Here is a 14579-nt window from a genome sequence, read left to right on the forward strand (position 1 = left end):
TTGCCATCAAGGTGGACTCAAAGTGACTGTGTAAAACTGTATAGAACTGACCTTTTGGGCGTTGGAGACTGTAACTCTTCAGGAGATTACGAAGCTTCATCTTTCCCTCAAGGAGCCCTTGGTGTTTTCAAACAGATGTCCTTGCTGTTGGATGCCCAATGGGCCACCCACTACGACACCAGAGCCCCAGAGAGTGAGGCTTATTTCTAGGAATTGGCTCACATAGGGGAATGGCAAGTTCCAAATTCATAGGTCAGGCAACAGCCTAAAGAGCTCTGTAGATGTTCATCCTAAAATCCATAGGTTAGGTGATGGGAAAAGACAAGAATAAGAATGGTCAGAACACACCCTAGGGAAATTCCTTTTCTGCGCTGAAGGCCTTTGGCTGATAGGTTTACCCCTTCCCACATTATGGAAGGTATTCTATTTTGCTTGAGACCAACTCCTTCATAAGAGCAAATAGATGAGGTGAACAAGCGGCCATCTAGCTCAGAAGCAATAAAGCCCACCTGGAAGAAGCACACCAGCCGGTGTGATCATGAGGTGCCAAGGGAACCAGATATAAGGCATCATGCAAAAAAAAAAAAGAATATATATATGTATATATATATATATCTCTGTGTGTATATGGATATATATATATACATATTATATATATATATATATACCTTAGAGAATGAAGGGGGAAGTGCAGAGTGGAGACCAGAGGCCCAAATGTCGACCACTGGAGATCCCCTCATAGAGGGCTTTAGGAGAGGAGATGGGTCAGTCAGGGTGCGATGTAGTACCGATGAAGAACACAGCTTTCCCCCAGATCATGGATGCTTCCTCTCCCCAACTACTAGGATCCAAATTCTACCTTGCAGGACTGGATAGGGCAGAGGCTGTACACTGGTGCATATGGAAGCTGGAGGCACAGGGAATCCAGGGTGGATGATACCTTCAGGACCATGGGTGTGAGGGGTGATACTGGGAGAGTATAGGGTGAGTGGGTTGGAAAGGGGGAACTGATTACAAGGATCCACATGTGACCTCCTCCCTGGGAGATTGACGGCAGAGAAGGGGGGAAGGGAGACTCCGGAAAGGGCAAGAGGTGACAAAATATCAATCTGTGGATTATCAAGAGCTCATGAGGGAGGGGGAGCGGGACAAAAAAAGAGGACCTGATGCGGAGGGCTTAAGTGGAGAGCAAATGCTTTGAGAGTGATTAGGGCAAAGAATGTACAGATGTGCTTTATAAAATTGATGTATGTATATGTATGGATTGTGATAAGAGTGGTATGAGCCCCTAATAAAATGTTTTAAAAACAAGCGCAAATAGATGAATGCTTGTTTGACCAAAAAACTGGGCACCATAGCCTCGCCACATTGATATGCAAAAGGAGCCATCACAGGGAGCTCTGTAACTGGGACCTGGCCAAGTGTTGACCAGTAGCCTGGGACTTTGTAGCCTAATGCGTTGCAGCGAATTGCTTACTAGTTCTCCTCTACCTATAGTCTTTGTAAAGCCTACCAATGACAGGGTGGAACTATGCCACCGAGGGAAGTAGATAGCATGCTACTAATAATATCAGTAAAGTGCATGGCATCCTCGAAGAGGTGAGACCATTCAAATGAGACCTGTAGACCCCTAATGTGGGGATTGGTCGGTATGGTCATCCTGGGTGAGTTAACTCAGAAACAGAAAGTGGAGTTTCAAGAGCACCGAGAAAGACGAGCCAGCAGTGGAGTGTGCTCTTTGGACCCAGGATTATTACTCTGAGCACCACCTCTGTCCAGGAAACAGAGATCCCTGACACTGGATGCATCAGGAGACACTGAAAAACAGTGGCAGATAAATAGCTCATGGAAGCAGAGGCCGCAGCACCAAGACCCCAGAACAGGGAGCTCGACAGCACACAGAATGAGAAAGCTGAGTGTCTTTGGGCCAAGGCTTCCAGACAAAGCGGGCTGCCTCAACGCACTTATCAGCAGAGCTGAAAGAACTTTGCACATGGTCCCAAGCAGAGCAGAGGTCAAGGAGCTGCAGGGCAGAGGCCAAGGACCAGAAAAAGTTCTGCCTCTGGACACCACTGGGAAGAGACTGTCCTGACTGAAGAACTATATCCCCAGTCACTTCTGATCCTGAATTGTCACCTGCTAGGTCCCCAATTAACCCCAGAAACATAAGTATTGTTTGCGAGTTCTGTGTGGCCATTGCCACTTAAGGATTATCAAACCCAGCAGAGAAGAAGAGAGTATCATGGTAGGGATGGTTGGTGTCAGAAACTGTGAAAAGAAAGGAGGGTGGAGGCATTTTGATCTCTGTCTCATAGGAATCAGCCTTGGGCTGTTTATCTTGATTTTCCTCCATTGCCTTTTGTGAAGTTACAGGGGGGTCAAATGCCTCCACTATGCCATTTATACCCCTACATTGACAAGTCGTTGGATGAAGGTTAGTTTGGGGAAGGAGCAGACCATGGATGAGCTCTCATCAGCTGAGGCAATCCTGATAGGGGCCAGACAGCTGGGACCTTTTCTATCAGTGGCTCTCTCAGCAGCTGGGGAAATCAGTCTCTTGGCCCTGAGAGGAATCTGGGTGACACACTCATCTATGACAATACCCTGAAGAACAAGCTCCCACAAAAACCTGGCTGAGAACTCTCGCCTAGAACACAGGAGTGCATGCCTAGCTAATAATAGCCATTTACTGAAGGCCCTATGATTGGAACTGTGCCTCATTTACAGATGGAAAACTAGAGGAAGGAATTTAAGGTGACTAAGTTAATAAGTGACAGAGACAAGATTCAAACACAAGTTTGAAGCTGGTACTGTTAGCCTTTTTTCCAGGGCTGGGTTTTAGATGAGGCAAATGAGACACTTGTCAGGCACACAAGGTAAAGAGGCCTTCCCTCTCCAGTGTGACTTTCCCCATAAGTCTGAATCATGGGTCTGGTGTGTCTTATTTGCCTTCCCTGAGTCTCAGAACCTGGTCTAGTCTGATTTGCTATTTGGAAGAATAAGCCAGAATGCTCAAGTACTCTGGGTCAAGACCCAATCTCCCCTGGAATTGTTCAGTGGGACTTACCAGCCTCTTCCTTCGTGTTTCACTTTTCTAGAAACCTCCATGGAGGACTAGCTCTCATGAAGAGAGCTTCAAAAAGCTCATGGCAAAATTCCATTATTTTTTCGTATCATTTTTCCACACGCTTTTGGAAGCTCCCTCCTCATCCCTTTCCACAGTCTTTCTCAAGGAAAGAGACTGTTGCTGGTTGATGTCAGATGCCCGAGTCTGTTTTCTACTCAGAATGCTCTGCACAAACTCTATCAACAAATAACGCAGAGTCAAACGTGCTGTGTGTCTTTAAGTTGATGTCAGCTCATAGTGACCCTACAGGACAGAGTAGAACTGCCCCCAAAGGTGTCCTAGGCTGAGATCATTATGGGACCAGCTAGTCAGGTCTTTTCCCCTTTAGAGCCCATGGGTAGGTTCAAACTACCAGCCTTTTGTTTAGCCACCCAGTCCTTAGCCATTGTACCACCAGGGCTCTTTAAAACAGGGATTAGGTTGATTAATTTTGAAATCTCCAGGCACATTTGAAAGCTGCTTCCCAGAACACCCTTCCCCAGATTGTTGATTAAGACGGGTATTTGGGGACTCATTTCTTTCTCATTTGTGTAAGTGCACTCTATGAGAGGGGTTTCCCTTCATAGATAGGCGATCACATACTATTTTTCCAAATTGAACCACTCTTGGTGGTATAATGGGTTAAGAGTTGGGCTGCTGCTAATGGCAAAGTTAATGGTTCAAACCCACCAGCTACTCCTTGGGAGAAAGATGAGGGTTTTCTGCTCCAGTAAAGATGTGCAGTTCTGAAAATCAGCAGAGCCAGTCTATTGTGCCATATATGAGGTCAACCCCATGGCCGTGGATTTGGTTTTGGTTTGGGTCTGTGGGGGAAGTCCTTAAGTCATTCTTTAGTCACATGGAGGAGTCCCTGGGTGGTGCAGTTGGCTAACATACTGGGCTACTAACTCATAGGTTGGAGCTTCAAGCCCAGCCAGAAGTGTCTCTGAAGAAAGGCCTGGTGCTGCATTTCAAACAACAACAACAAAATCAGTTATAGAAAACAACAACAGAATGTCGTTCTACTCTGGCCCAAAGGAGCCCCTATGAATCAGAGTTAACTTCATGGCAACTGGCATGGGTTTGGTCCATGGGAAAAAAGAACCCTTCATAATTGCCTCCATGCCCAATAGTTCCTTTCCTGTATCCCTAGACCACCCCAGCACCCTCAGCTTCTTGCCTTATAATTGCCATGGGTCCGTCTCTCTTCCCAATGGGCTAGGCCGTGATGCAGCCGCTGCCGACACAGAGGGATTGTGCAGTCCCTGCATGATCTACAGTCCTCATGACATATATCTTGAATGAAGATTAAGTGATCCTCTCTAGAGCTTAGCTCAGGTGAATCCACTACCTCAGCTGGAACTGAAGTGGTGCCAGACCAATATCTGTTTTTAAAAGATAGAAGGGCATTCCTAATCTTTGTGGAGAAACAGAGAGGATTTAGTGAAATGTTTCTGCAGTTGAGGCTACAGATGATCTGTTGACATGGTCTAAAACGTTGTAGGTGGTTTAATGTCTCTCGGTACCATCAATTTTGCATTTTGTCCTGACTTAGCAAATTGGTTGGGATTTCGGCTTACTGACAAGGACCTTCAGAAAGAATGTGGTTGCAGGAGCAAGTTTAAGAAAGGAAGGAGCTTTGAAGCAGCCCTCACTGAGTGCCAATCCAAAACTCTGTAACCCAGCACCTCAGAGGGCTTGACCTGGCAGCAGCACCATGAGCCACTTCCTCCAGTGGCCCTGACTGAAGGCTCAGAACCTGCCTCTGATTGGCAGCTGAGAGATACTAGGACCGTCACCTGCCACATCGCCTGTATTTCTCCTGGCAGTAAGAAATCCCCAAAGTACACTGTGTTCGGGCAATCTTTCCAGCCTACAAGCAGTTGTTGCTTATCTCTGTTAGCTTTGTGCAGGGGAACAATCAGGCTTTGAAATTGAAAGACTTGCATGTGACTCATGAGGTTAAGAGCCCAACGCATAACCACTATATTACCAGGGTTCCTTCCTCTTGAAGGATAGGTAAGCAACAAAAGGACCATTTCTCTTAAAACCTCTGATCAAGAGTGGCACACAACTCCTTCCACTTTTATTCTATTGGCCAAGCCCTTCGCTGACAGGGCAGGGAAGTTTACTCTTTCCTTGGATGGCTAGGAAGTGAGTGAAATTTTGTCATCTCAAACAAAGGGAAAAGGGAAACATGCTCTATGATCAAATAAGTTTAAAAAAAAGTCAAAATATTCATAGAATCTGCCGAGTGTGGCAAAAGCATGAGCACTCCCATTGTAGAAGAAACACTGCTCTCAGAAACCACACTGTGCCTGGCAAGGGAGGCTGGGAGGATTTATGCTTGCTCACTTTGGCCAAGTCATTAAGCAAGGCTGATTAGTAGAAAAGGAAATCGGGTTTGGTGCGGGGATGTGTCATTGGATATGCAGGCGATCCTCCTTGAGATGTATTGGCCCACAACTTTGGACTCACATATAGCAGTGACCATGAAGATGGCATCGGACCTGGCGACATTTCATTTTCGTATATAGAAAGTTGACACAAGCATCTCCTGGTGGTGTAGTGGGTTACACATTGTGTCCCTAACCTTAAACTCAGCATTTCGAAAACAGCAGCACTCAGTGAGGGAAAGATGAGGCTTTCTACTCCTGTCAAGAGTTACAGGCTCAGAAACTCATGGGGACAATTCTCCCCTGTCCTACAAGGTCGCTATGCATCAGCAGTGACTCGATGGCAGGGAGATTAAGTTTATATTACCTATTTAAGAAACGGTTCTGGTTATTCAATTAAGTAAGGCAGGTGCAGCCCTGTCACACAGGGTTTGTTTAGATAGCACAGTAGTGTCCACTCACTCATTAGCTCAGTGTGTCTGGAACCCCAATGTGTATTTCCACATGGGACAAGTCAGGTTGAAGACACTGGGGATTCGTGCTTTGTTGAGCAAGCCCTGGAATTGCAAGAGTTCTAAAAAGAGGTCAAAGTTCCTGTTTTTATAACTCTCTCTCACACACACAGACACACACACACACACACACACACACGGAGAAAGTGGTGAACTTCACAGAACGTAGTGGGGACTTCACAGAAAGGGGGGTTGATAGCTGTGAACAGGGTTGGGATGGGTCTTGTTCTATCCATTTGAAAGTCTCTAGGCTAAACAGAAATGTCCTGGTGGTATAGTAGGTTCGGTGTTGGCCTGCTAACCACCAGGTCAGCAGTTCTGAATCCACCAGTTCCTCCATGGAAAAAAGATGAGGCTTTCTATTTGAGTAAAGAATTATAGTCTCAGAGATTCATTGGGGCATGTTTATTCTTCCCTATAAGGGCGCTGAGAGTCAGAATGAACTCAGTACAATATGCAAGTAACAAGCTGTGCTAATACCATTCCAGAGAGACAGTGGTGTTCCAGGGACATTGGTTTTGCCTGGCCCCTGACCCTGAGGAAACATGAGGTCTTCAGGTCCTCTCCTGCTGCTCTTCTTTACCATCCTCCCATATCCTCCTCTGCACTCCCAAGTGGTGGGCATGATTTATACACACAGAAATCCACTTACTCCTTTGAAAAAGTGGTTTATTTCACCCAAAAATTCGGATAACTGTGTCGCCTCCCTTTCAAAGTAAATTATACGATGAACATACAATATTGATTGCAGGCATGTGGATTCTTAATCCTCAAGTTCCCATGAAACCCTGCTTCCCATGGCAATTCAGCCCGCCATTTCAGCAAGCCAGTATTGCCAGGAGAAAGGAGCCTCAGCAGCCACCACTGCTCCGCAGCCTGCTTTTCACGGTCACGCGGGGATGTCAGAGTGCCCCACACCTCGTGCACTTGACTCAGTGCTTGTTTGCAGGGGTTGCATTTCGTTAGAGCCCAACAACTTCCGAGCATTGGCAAATTCCCTCAAGCAAAGTTGGGCAGCGGCCTCATAATGTCACCAGTCATTAACCACCAGCAGGGTTGCGTTATGCTCGTCAGTGCCGTCATGTGCAAGGGGAAAGACAATTCCCACAGGCTGCCAGCTGTGTTTGGGGAGGGAATGCCAAGTGGGGAAGCTGGGGGTCCTCACCCCAGCAGCCACAGTTCCTGGCTCCAGGCCCTGCCCCAGGCTGTGCCAGGACGAAGAGCCTGGACTCTCAGAGACGCCATAGCTCGATTTCCACTCAGGTTGTGTTGTGTTGATCATTCCTTCCCTAGGCTGCCACCCATCTGTCAGTTTGTCATCATGTTGTCATTTGTCTATAGCTCTGATTGCTGTAAGCGGTGTCACCAGCTACGATTATAACCAGAGCAAGCCACTCTGGACACGCTTCACCAGAGCATCCAAGCTAGGACACACTGGGAAGAAAGACCTGATGATGTACTACTGAAAATGAGTCCATGGAACCCTATGGATCAAAAGAGAATACCGTCCAAACAAGTACTGGAAGAGGAGCACCCTAGGTGGGAATACACTCACACTATTCAGTGGGAGGACTCCCTGGGTAGTGTTTGACTAGCACCCAGGAGGTCGGCAGTTAAATCCCACCCAGAATCCAAGAGGTGCCTAAGGAAGGTAGGCCTGAAAATCTGCTTCCAAAAGGTCACAGTCTTAAAAACCCTATGGAACAGTTCTACTCTGAAATGCATGGGGGTCGCTATGAGTCAAAATGGACCGAAAAGCAGCTAATAACAACAACACTGTATAAAGAACAACACTGCAAGTCCTTAGGACAAAATACACAGCAGGCACAATAGCCTCGACCCCACAGGATATGGCGAGCAACCCTGTAGGCCAGGAAAGAACTTCCCGGAAGGTTTCCAAGGCTGTAATCTTTGTGGTAGCACATGGTCACATCTTTCTCACTCGGAATTGCTCGTGAATTCCAAGTGTTGCTCTTTCGGTTAACAGTGAAGTGCTTAAACATTGCCCTACCTGGATTCCAAGTGTGAGCTAGCAGCCACAATTTTCTTCTGAGACCAAAGGGGTTGTTAGGTGTGAATTCTAGACCAAGGGTGGTCCAGCAGACCTGCTCAGTATTCGCCCAGGTGCAAAATCCATCAAGAGGATGCATTGTCATTATTTTTAATCACATAACACACCCAGGTGTAGCAGCAACCCAGCTTTGTAATATCACCCTGGTTTTGATAAATATGTACCATTCCTTGAAAACGCTTCCAAATCCTTTAATATCCTGCAGCTCAGTCCCTGATGTCTGGCTGTAACAAAAGGTGTGAAGGGAGACCATATGTCAATAAACTCTCCCCGTCTGCCACAACTCAGCGCATAATCAGCTCCACGGTAAAATGCATGGTAAGTCAGTTATGTGCTGGCGGGGAGGGCAAGGGGCCCCTTTCAGGTTTGTCTTCTGATGCAGTTGACCAAAATGACTTCTTATTTCAGCCTATTAGGAGAGTGAGAGTTGCCCCCCTCTCCCTCGCCATTTTTCTTTTCTTTTCCCTTTTTGTCCCTTTCCCCTTGGAGGGACAGCCTGCTCTGCTATTCTGAAAGGGTTGTCTGTTTTATGCTGCGCTCTCCACTCCATTAAATCACCTTTCCACACATTAAGTGCAGGTCTTCAGGGTGGTCAGAGAGCTTTGCTGTGAGGGATAATGATATAATGAGGATGACATGCATGAAAAATCATTTTTCAGCTCAATCCCAGGCAGACCACGGGGAAGCATGAAATGGGAAGGGGGAGAGGTGTACCTCACTTTAGACAAGAGCCAGGCTTCTGAGGGGGCCAGTCTCGACCTGGAAGGCTGCTGAAGGCTTCTTTACCTCACTCACTCATTCACTCATTCATTCAACCAGCTTGCTACTTACTTATTAAATGCTAGACCTTGGGGCTCTCTCACTGAACAAAAGAGACAAAAATCCCCCTTCTGTCAAGAAGCTTCCATAAACAGAGGCATTCAAACACTTCCTAGAGAATGTGTTTTAAGTCCAATTTACACAAAAGCAGAAGAAGAGACTGATGCGAGGGGTTTCACACACACACATGCTCATATATGACTCCCATTGCAGCGACAAAGTGTAGGACTCTTCCAGGAGACACTCTTCATTGGAGTTAAATTGCTCCCCCCAACCCCCTGAGTGCTCTCTCTCTCTTTTTTTTCTTTCTTTCTGAGAGCAATTGCCCTTGGAAGGGATTAGCTGTTATCACTCTCTAGCACCTTAGTGTGAACTTATTTATTGGCTCCTTTTCCTGCCTAGATAGGAGGGGCCTCCAGGGCTGCTAAAAGCCAGAAAAATCCCCAAAAAGGCAGCAACAAGAGAGGCAGAGGACAATTGGGGACAGTGTTTCTCATTTGAGTGGGGGGGAGGCATTTGATAAAGATGCAGATTACACACGCATACAGCACACACACACTTCCCTGCCACCCCACCCAATATGGCCCTACTAAATAAGGATCCTACCCCACCATCTGTCCGGGAGCCCCTGAACTGGCCCTTCCCATGAAACAAGCCAGGGTCATTGAAAGTGACTCTTTAGGCAAAAGACCAGTGACTTAGGTTTTCCAAACCAGGATAAAGCCCATTTGTTAAGCACTTGCTTATTAACCAAAAGGTTGATGCTTCAAACCCACCCACAGGTTCCTAGGAAAGCAGGCCTGGTGATCTGTTTCTGAAAGGGCACAGTCTTGAAAAGGATCCCTGGTAACATATTGTCCTGCTAGCCATAAGGTCAGCAGTTCAATACTACCAGCTGCTCTGAGAGCGAAAGCTGAAGCTTTCTACTGTACATATGTATAGTCTCAGAAACCTACCAGGGCAAGTATACTCTGCTGCCATGAGTCAGAATTGACTCAATGGCAGCAAGTGAGTGGATGGGCAGGGATTGATTGGGCACCAACTAACACTAAGAACAACTATTTTGGGTGGCAGTGACATTCTTCTGCTTTATCTAGAATCTGAACTCTCAGCGTCATCAACAATGGAGGCAACAGACAAATAATTATAAACTACAGAAGGGTAAAGAAAAGCTAAAGAAGTTACTTCTGTTTGGGGTTTAGTTGTGTGCTTTTTTTAGCAGAAAATATGAACTATAAAGGAGCAGGGACTTGCTGGACTTAAATATGAACTGTAAGATCTCTCTCGGGGCTAGAGTTACATCTCAGTTCTTGGCTCTTCATGAGAAAGAATTCACGCCAAAGCCTGGCTCGTGATCCAAGTGAGTTTAATGAAAGTTAAAAGAAGTTTCAGGTTTTACGCGCCACCCCTAGGATTCCTCCCCACCATGCAGCCTGGCAGAGACTGCTCGAGGTCACGCAAAGATCTCTCTCTAAGTTTTCCTCCAAAAAAAGACCTGTCTCATGTTCTTTCTCAAGTTCTCTCCCCAGTTCCTGTCCCCAGTTTTTCCTTTCTCCCCCTCGCTCCTGCCTTTTCAAGGATTCCCGGGGGGAGGCATGGTGAATGACCCCAGGTCGATCCCATTGGCTGAATTGCAATCACCTGGCCCAGGTGGGCTGATCCAGGTTTAACGCCCATCCGTACCCACCAGCGGGAAAACCTAGGCTTTTGTTCTATGCTTGGTTCTCCTGGGCATGCGTCAATGGACATCTCATTCCTGCCTATCTGCCTAACAAAACCTATTTTTCAACCCCAAGTCTTTCTTGCCAAAAAAATAATGTCCCATAATAGGAATGGCATGAGCAGGGCTTCTGTGTTGGATCAGATCAAGAAGATAGCTTTCATGCCCTGTACTAAGATCACAAAAGAATGTAATCCAGTGCCTTGTAGACAGTCTCGTGTACACAAAAGTTTTTCTAAGAGTCTCCAGAAGGCTGTGCTACAGCCTAAATAGGCTGAATTGCAGCCTAAAACAGAGAGGGACCCATTTCAGAGAGATGTGGGGACATGGCTTTCATAAAATTGAATGCATCATGTAATCCAGTGCAAGGGAAACCCAGTAACTTTGGGAAGGAACTGCATTGGCTTGGACTAAACAGCCAGAGATAGTGCTACATAAAAAGAAAGAAGATGATTGATAAAGCAACCCAGACATTATTGTGGAAAAAGAAAAGGGACTTAGAAGACAATCAAAAGCTACAAGGAACCTCTCTTAGGGAGAAGTCTTGTGGTTTCAACTTGTGTGCTCTGGGGGATATTTGGCAGTCACGTATTAAATTGTGCATTCAATTTAATCCCTTTAAGGGATTTTGTCACTGGGCCTACAGCCCAACTATCCTGACAAAAAATCTATCTTGAAAATCACCCTGCTGTGAGGAAGCTAAAGGCAAGCACATGATACGATCACATGGAGGGAAATTGGGGAGCGAATGCAACAGCAAGAACCCAGGCCCTAGACCTATGAACCAAAGCAAACCCATCTTGCCGGGTCTCGCTGCTTGAGCTGGTTTGGCCAATGCCACGTGGAGTGGAGATGTGCTGCCCCAGCCAAACTTTCCTCAAATTACAAAATTATGAGCAAATAATACACCGAGTGGGATTGAAAGTCACTAAGCAGCAATAGGTAAGTAAAACTTATGGGCCTACCATTACCTATCTGTGAAGAGTCTTTGGCAACTGGTTTATGGAAGACGCAGGCCCTGATTACCTCCCATAACACGTATTCTTTATCATAGCCACGGACACTCATGGAAACATTAAAGTTGTGCTTGAGAGAGGAAAAGGTGAGTTAAGAACTGAGAAAGATGGTCATGTGGCCTGGATATTGCTCAAACACTCCATTCTCCTTGGTCTCTTGGAAGAAGGAGAGGGATGAGAACCCAAAGCTGTAAACATTGTGGATTAGAAACGTGTTAAGTTTGGCATGAGGGCTGAAGGCCCAGGTTGGTAAAATTATTTCTGTGGGATTTTCTAGAACCAGAGCTGCTCTGAGGCCCACACTGGAGAGAATGCCTTGGTCATTACCCTTGTATGCTTTATTTTGGCTGAGTCCCTCCACCATCATGTGTCAGGGCTTACTCAGTGCCCCTTCTCAGCCCTGATACACGGTGTTGCCAAAAGGGCTAAGAGATGTTATAGAAGCTAGGAAGCTTACACTGGGACAGGATATTGCTGTGGTAGGGGGACCTATGGTTGAACCACTCCTAACCAGTCCCCCGGATCAGTGGATCTCGAATGCCAGGACTATACCACAAATCCCCAAGGTAGTGGCTGTGACCATGCCATCCCCAGTGTTACAGCCACAACCTACATACTCAGAAAATGATCTAAAGATAAGCCAAGAGCTGGCCTGCCAAAAAGACTGGGAGCATCCAGGGTGGCTGCTCCACTCTGATGGAAGAAGATTCATGCCAGAAGCTCTGGGAGAGATCTGATTCAAGGACTACATGAAGGTATGCATTTGGGATCCTCTCTAAACTGTCTCAGTTGATTCTCAGGCACTTTTACATACCCAGGCTTGGACACTGGGTGGCAGATGTCACCCACCGTTGATTGCACTGTGCTCGGGTAAACAACCCCAGATAGAAAAGGAGCAACCCCAACCACGAGCTCGAGGTAGTAGTCCTGAAGAATTCTGGGAGGTGGACTTTATGGATATCAAACTTAGAAAGTATGACTACCGATATTTGCTGGTGTTCGTAGACACCTATTCTGGATGGGTGGAAGCCTTCCCAACAAAGAAGGAAACTGCTGCCACTGTGTGTAAATTTTTAGTAACTAAAATTGTCCCTAGATTTGGCCTTCCCACCACCTTGGGGTCCAACAATGGCCCAACATTTATTGCTCAAATTACTAAAGTCTTAGCAATGCTTCTAAATATTAACTGGAAGCTCTTCAGGGCAAGTAGAAAAAATAAACAGAACCCTAAAGGACTTGTTCGTTAAGTTGCATTTAGGACCTGGCGAGAACTGGGTTGATCCTTACTTTACCTTTTGCCCTACTTCAAGTCCGATGCACTCCCTATGTGAAAAGCATGACCCCTTTTGAATTTATGTTTGGCAGACCTTCCCCAAATCCTCCCAAGATTGAAGGAAGTAGAAATAATGGAAGTCACTAATCATTCCCTCATCGAGTGCCTGCAGGCTGTGCAACAGGTGAGAGACAAATCATCTGCCCTGACACCTTCATTTTTGGGCCTAACCAAGGGAAAGGGAACAGGCAGCCAACAACGTGCAACCAGGAAACTGGACATGGGTAAAGAAGCACCAATCTGACACCTTAGAACCTAGGTGGACTGGCCCATACCAAGTGATACTTACAACACCAACTGCTGTTAAAATAGTGGGGAGGGGGCCGTGGATTCATCAGTCATAAGAGAAAAAAAAAAGCCCTCCCCGAGCATATCCTGAAAAGATGTACACACAGAAAGACGGAATATCCCTCAAAATTAAGGCTCTACAGAACTTAATTGTTTTTCTCCGAGTATTGCTGACAACACCCACTGTTTCCCCCAAGCACAAACACATCTGTGGACTGCTATTCTAACCTCCAGCAGACTCAGGTTTACACAAGCACCTCAGGGCCCCTCATGGGGCACAGCCTACCTAGAAGCTGCTGGAGAGAAAGTCACTCAGTGGGCTCCGGGATCCTGCCTTGAGGATGATGTTCCCACTCAGAGAAGACAGTCCACACAGAAGACCACATGGCCAGCCCAAGATGAGACACGACGTCCTTCAAAGACCCATAGCCCTAGAAGGGACAACACTGGAGACACAGTGCGGGAACGGATCCCATCACACCGAGGCATAGCACTAAGGGGGTGCAGCAGAAGAGCAAGGAAGTGGAGCAACAAGGTCCCCAGGGAATGCCAAAGGACTTTGGGGACAGGACTTGGTGCCCGCACAGACTGGACTGGAAAACACTGCTAAGGGCCAACAAACAGTCCGTGAACTAACTACGAGGTTTCCTTTCTTGAGGAGTTGTGTTTTCTTTGATGGTCATTGGATTTTGGCTGTTTTCTTTCTTTTGGTGCTTGCTTTCACTCTGTCTTGTGTTTGTGCATGTTATTACCTCTACTGTATGTCTAAAAAGAGATGCTGGATGCACAATCTGCAGGAGAGAAAAAGGGGAACAACGCTTTGCGGGAGGGCCACAGGAAAGAGGGAGTTGGGGGGAAAGGGAGTGATGTCAAGAAACCCAGAGACAACGGAACAACAAGTGGATGCAAATCCGTGGTGAGGGCGATGTAGGAATCCTGGTAGGGCGTGATCAAGGGTGAAGGAACCAAGAGGATTTACTGAAACCCAAATGAAGACTGAGCATGGCAGTGGGCACAAGAGGGAAATGAAAGGGAATAGCAGAGCAACCTAGGAAGCACGGGCCAGTTATAGAAGTCTAAAGAAAGGCACGCACAGATGTAAATATATTTATCTGTGAGCATGGGGAAATACACCTATGTCCATATCTTTATAGGTGTCCTATTAAGGTAGCAGATGGCCTTTGGGCCTCCACTCAAGGACTCTCTCATTGCAAGAATACCTTGTTCTATTACATTGGCATTCTATGATGCTCACCTTCCCGACACGTTCCCTGAAGTCTAAGCGGTTGCATAAGCAAATGTGGTCAAGAAAGCTGAT

Source organism: Tenrec ecaudatus, chromosome 12, assembly GCF_050624435.1.
Source record: "Tenrec ecaudatus isolate mTenEca1 chromosome 12, mTenEca1.hap1, whole genome shotgun sequence".
In the NCBI taxonomy this organism is placed as follows: domain Eukaryota; kingdom Metazoa; phylum Chordata; class Mammalia; order Afrosoricida; family Tenrecidae; genus Tenrec; species Tenrec ecaudatus.